This window comes from Chelonoidis abingdonii, chromosome 3 (genome assembly GCF_003597395.2).
Source record: "Chelonoidis abingdonii isolate Lonesome George chromosome 3, CheloAbing_2.0, whole genome shotgun sequence".
Taxonomy (NCBI): domain Eukaryota; kingdom Metazoa; phylum Chordata; order Testudines; family Testudinidae; genus Chelonoidis; species Chelonoidis abingdonii.
This window is the reverse complement of record NC_133771.1, coordinates 100,986,624-100,992,320: the sequence shown is the minus strand read 5'-3', so window position 1 is coordinate 100,992,320 and position 5,697 is coordinate 100,986,624.

Sequence of the window (5,697 nt, the reverse complement as noted above, 5' to 3'; positions counted from 1 at the left end):
GCGGTGGGGGGGGGAGAAGCCTCATTTTTTAGGAGGGTGGTGACGTAGTGGGTGAGGGACATAGGTGGAGTGGAGAGAGCTACTAGCAGCGCATATCCTGCTGTCTGCCCCAGGCTAGGTTTGGAGACTGTGGGATCATCGAACAAGTACTTCCACAGCCCAGATGACGTGCACAGCATGTGGATTTAGAAGTTAGGGGGCCTGCCTGTATCAGATTCTTGGGAGCCCACTTGGCCCTAGACAAGAAAAATAACACTCTCTCATCCCTCCACCCCCGTTTTTCAGTTCTTTTTTTTTCATCTTCCTTCATAATGTAATAGCGTAAATGAAAATAAGTGAAGTACTGATTGTTCTTGAGTCTAAACTTATTTTTCCACAGACACTTGAAATCTGAGATCTGATGTGACCACTTAAGGATCTTTTCAAATAATGTGTTCTGTACCGTTAGCTTAACTACTTGTTAAAGCGCTTTGATAAGATGCATTTAAAAAAAGTAAACAAACATTGCGGGTCGAGGGTTTGGTCAGAAGCTGGTGCGGGGAGGGGTCAGCAGGTTGGGGCAGAGTTGGTGAGTTGCCACTTACCTGGGCAGCTCCTGTTTGATGCAAGGTGGTGAGGTGGGAATGGGGGCGTTCGTGGGAGTTCCCATTTGTGTGCTAGGGGTTCGTGGTGGGTGTGGGGTGGTGCAGAGCAGGCAGGGGCTGGGTGTGTTGGGGGGGGCGTGTCAGGGCAGGGGGGGGAGAGGGTGGGAGTGTGAGGCGGTCAGGATCGGGGTAGGGCTAGGGGTGGGTGGGCAGAAGTATTGGGCAGGGGATGGTAGTGCGGGGTGTGCAGGTTCAGGCAGGGGCTGGGTGTGTGTGTGGGGGATGAGTGCAGGGGGCAGGAGGTGGGGGGCAGAGTGCTGGAGTGTTAAGAGGGTTGCGGTCAGACAGGAGGCTTGGCTGGTGTGTGTGCGAAGTTAGCAGGGGCTGGGTGTGGGGATGCAGGGTAGGAGGGGCTGGGGTTTTTCGGGTGCGGTCAGGAGGCAGTGGGGGTGGAGGTGTAGGGGATGTGATTCAGCAGGGGGCTGGCTGTGGTGTGGGGGTGCAAGAGTCAGGGCAGGGGCGGGGAGTGTGGGAGGTCAGGGTCAGGGCAAGAGCGCTGGTGAGTGTGAGGGGTTCAGGAGGTGGTGTGTGAGGGGAGTGCAGGCAGGGCAGGGCCTGGGAGTTATGGTGTGCAGCGTCTGGCATGGTGTGTGATGGGGTTGTAGATGTAAGGGTGCAGGAGTCAGGCAGGGGTGGGGGTGTATAAACAGATAGCTAAGGTTAGTGTTCTTATCCTTAAGGGTTACAATAGGAACCAAAACCTGCCAGAGGACCAATCAGAAACGGATTTTAAAGCTTCAGGGAGGATGTTGTGTGTGTGTCCTTTGTGTGGGGTTCTTTCTGTCTGTCTCTCGCTATTGAGAGGGTCTTTCTATCTTCAAGCTTCTAATCTCAGTTTCCAGTTGTGCGTTACAAATTAGAACAAAACAATAGTTTTTATTTTGTTTTTTGTATTTACATGTTGTGTAGTTGCGAATGTTTTAAATTGATATCTTTTGAATAGGCTGTTTATTCATTTTTCTTTAAGAAATTGACCCTGTATTGTCAACCTGAACGAGGACTATTTTATGTGTTTTCTTTCTCTTTGTAACAGCTTTCTTTTTAAGACCAGTTGTAGTTTCTCCTGGGTAGGCTAAGGACCGAAGGAAGGGACATTCTCTTTGTGTTAATTTAGGAGGTGATTGTGCGCCTCGGGAAGAGGCAGCGGGGGGGGGGAAGGTATATTGTCCTCTGTTTTGTAATTCAAGGGTTTATACCGTATCTTCCAGATACCCATGAGGAAGCCTGCGGGTAGAAGAAAAGAAAGGAACCCCGAAGGGGGAGGGGGTTTTTTTTTCCCTTTTGTGGTTAAGTCAGGGTTCTGATCTTGGGGTCCCCCAGAAGTTTGGACCAGGGAGCAAGCCTGCGATCACTTGGCGGTTGAGCAGCGATATTAGATCCAAGCTGGTAATTAGCTATAGAGGGTTCATGCTACTTCTCTTTTTATGAACGCTAAGTCTCAAATCTGAATAGGAAGCTATGACAGGGTGTGAGGGGCATGCAGGGGTCCGGGTGTGGGCTGAGGGGATGCACCAGGTGCGGTAAAGGAGTGGAGTGTGGGTGCGGGTATGGTGGTGCTCACGCGCAGGGCTGGGGTATGCCCGATTCCAGACACTTCTCCGAAGGCCCACCTTTTCTCCTCCTTCTCCCCGCCCCCGCCCCCGCCGGAGCGGCAGCATGTTGCGGCTTTCCCCCTTCTTCCTGTGGGCAACAGTGACGGCACTAGGAGAGGGCGGAGGAGGACGTAGCAAGCTGGAGAGGCAGGGAGGAATCTTCGGCTCCAGCAGGTCTGCCCTGCTGAGCAGTGCTCGCAGCATCACGCTTCTGGCCCCCAACGGAGATTAGCGGGGTGGAGGGCTAGAAGACGTGGTCAGGCCCTTGGACTGTGGCCGCCCATGGTTGTCATTATAGAGTATGTAATAAGGGTTAATATTCTTTTTCTGTATAAGGGGAACAAAGCGAACAACATCTGCCAGAGGACCAATCAGAGAACTGATTGTTTAAGTTCAGGGGCGAATTTATATGCCGCGTGTCTTTGTTGTTTTCTCGCGATGGGTAACAAGTTCTTCTTAACTCCCATCTGTATCTCAATATTTCTACTAATCGTTGGTACAAAGGGAACAAAGTAATTTCGGCTATTAGGAGGCTTTTGTTTATTTACATGTGGATTTGTGCGGTCTTGTTGCTCTCGGCGTGAGGACCAAGCTTTCTTCTAACTCAATCTTTTCTTCACAGTTCATCGTTCATGACGTGACCGTCTATGCTAAGTAACCAAACGCAATAGCAAAATGAAAGACAAGTACTTTCCCCAGCTTGCCACCCCCCCGGCTTTTGTGGCAGCCCTGTTGCCAGGTATCCAGTTTAAGACTGAAAACTCCAGTAGAAAACAGAACTTGAGTGTCCGCTTAACAGTGCTGACTGGAAACTAAAAGTCAGGTTATAGGAGTAACCACATTAGCCTCTGCTCCTCTCATCCCACCACACATCCCAGAGGGCTGGAAGAGAACCTGTTCTGCTGCTGCAGGAGGAGGGGCAGCTCAGTGCAGAGAGAGATGAAGAGAATGGGCTAGAACCAGGTAGGTAACCGCTCTGTGTAGGCATGGGCTGGGGGGATCCTGGTTACCCCCTCCTCAGCCCTGCTACACTTGCAGTTTACCCCTGGCCCCTCCCTTGCTCCAAGGACCAACCCTAGCTCCCACTCCACTTTTGCCCCCGGCCCCTTTCACAATCATTCCCCAAGGGGGCTCACAAATATGTTTGGCTGTAACGTATTGGGGGAATTAGCAGCCCAAGAAAGGAATTCACAGAAGCTAGTAAGCTGAGCAGAGAGCCACCTAAGCTAGCCAGAAGTGAAAAAGTGAGAGGGATCAGCACAGATGCTGAAGCCCCATTTCATTTTAAGAGTGATGTGAATGTTGGCATGGCATTATCCATGAGGGGCTGTGGGTAATTCACTGTGTATTGGTATACAAAATAGCCTGAATGTGTGGACCTGCAGGGCATGCTGGAAAATCACATCTCTTCCCGCCCCCTACTAAAGTTTTTGAAACAATGGGATGTCGGATGGTTGGGGTATTTTCAATCTATTCTGTTTATAGTTGGATGGTTAATTCATTTTTGTTACTGGTGAAGACTGACAACTGGATTTATTTTTGATGTATGGTTTGCATTAATAAATAAGTGTGAAACTGCCTAGACCTTCAGACAGGCATTCTTTGATTTAGGTTTACAAAAAGGAAAATAATTATTTTGACTTTCAGATGTCAGGCGGTTGTTGCAGGGCCATCAGTTACAGTTCATATGGAAGTGATGCAAATAAGATATAGATGCGATTGAAAAACAAACATGAAATCCCAGGATCCCATATTTTATTAGTTCAGCAATGGATCCCTGCAGAAAACTGTATAGAAGAAACTCAGAGATCACCACAGAGCCTGTAACCACCCCAAACAAACCAAGAAATTTGTGGTCTACAGCCAGATACTCAGATACTACAGAATATGCTCCAAGGAGAAAGTCCAGAATACACACACTTAAAAAACATCTTTACCAAACAAGGACACTTCACTAGAGAAGTAGAACTTGTCATGGAATGAGCCACCCAAATACCGTAAAAGAACCTGCTTCAATATGAGGAGAAGGAGACCTCTGACCAACTCTCCAAATTGTCCAATGCCACCTCATGCTGGAACCTGCACAGCATATTATTAAAGAGTTACAATCCATACGCAATGGGGGCCACATTCTGAAAGAAATCTTTCCCAAACTCTTTCTTCTGGCCTTCAAACAGCCCCCCAAACCTTGTCAAGCTCATCAGCTGCAGCAAACTCATCAGCTGCAGCAAACACACCAGCTCAAAGCAGTACCAGACCCTGCCATAGCAGCAGATGCAAAATCTGTAGACATATCGCCACTACTATGACAATCAATACCTCCCAACAAGATCCAGGGATCCTAGATATGCTTATTACATGTGGTACACCACATGCACTGCACTGAATGCCCCAATAATTAAGTGGCTGAAACAAGACAATCTCTACACTCTGAAATGAACTCAAACAGAAAAATGACAACAGACAAAAATGCCCATGCGTGAAAACTTTTCACAGAACGATCACTCCATATCTGACCTCTCAGTCCTTGCCCGCAAAAGAAACCTGCACACCTTCAAAAAATGATCCCAGTAACTTGAATTCATAAGTTTGTTTGACACTAAAAATCATGGACTCAGTGAAGACACTGTATTTATGGCTCATTACCACAATCTATAACCCACTAACTCTCCTTTGGCCTATGACTGCAGGGATGTTTGCCCAGTTCACTTTGAGTTGTCTCTAAGGCTACGTCTACACTACACGATTATTTCGAATTAGCTTAAACCGATATTACAAAACAGATCTAATAAAATCGGTTTAGCGCGTCCACAGTGTGTATTATGGCTTTCAGGGCAGGGAAAAGAATGTCACAAGTTCTAAGAAAGTGCTCTTCGCTAGCGAAAGTTTCTGCATCCACTGCGAATCGTTCCACCCGTTAAACAATGCGTCCACGCTCTGTGCTTGTTTCCCGTGCCCAACTTCGGCGTTAATGGCTAGAAGTCCCCAGTTTTAGCAGGAGCTCCAAAACGCAGATAATGGCGCCAGGGCTTCATGGGAATTTCTTGCCTCCTCTCGTCGATCGCTGTCCTCGCCGCTCAGCAATAGATCCTCCTCCTCTCCTTTGCCTTTGCGTTCATTGTCAGTATAGTCAGACTGAAGAGTAGGACGGGGTTGGACAACTGTCAGGTACCGTTGTGAATCTCGGGTCCATGATCTGTGTCCATATGGCCGTATTCTCATGCACACTCTGCGAAAGCGGCCAAGGGTTGTCTTGCTGCCTTCACAAAGGGGGGGACGGTGGGCTGTACCGACCGGTCGGCATGTTTTTTGCCCCTCAGGCACTGTCTGTCTCAACCCGGAAGTGGGAACTATGGAATAGTGCGGCAGGAACAGTACCACATCTGCACGCTCTAAATCGATGGTTTAGCTTCTGGACCTATGGGCAAACAGTCAGATTCGGTGATCCAATGTAGGAGCCA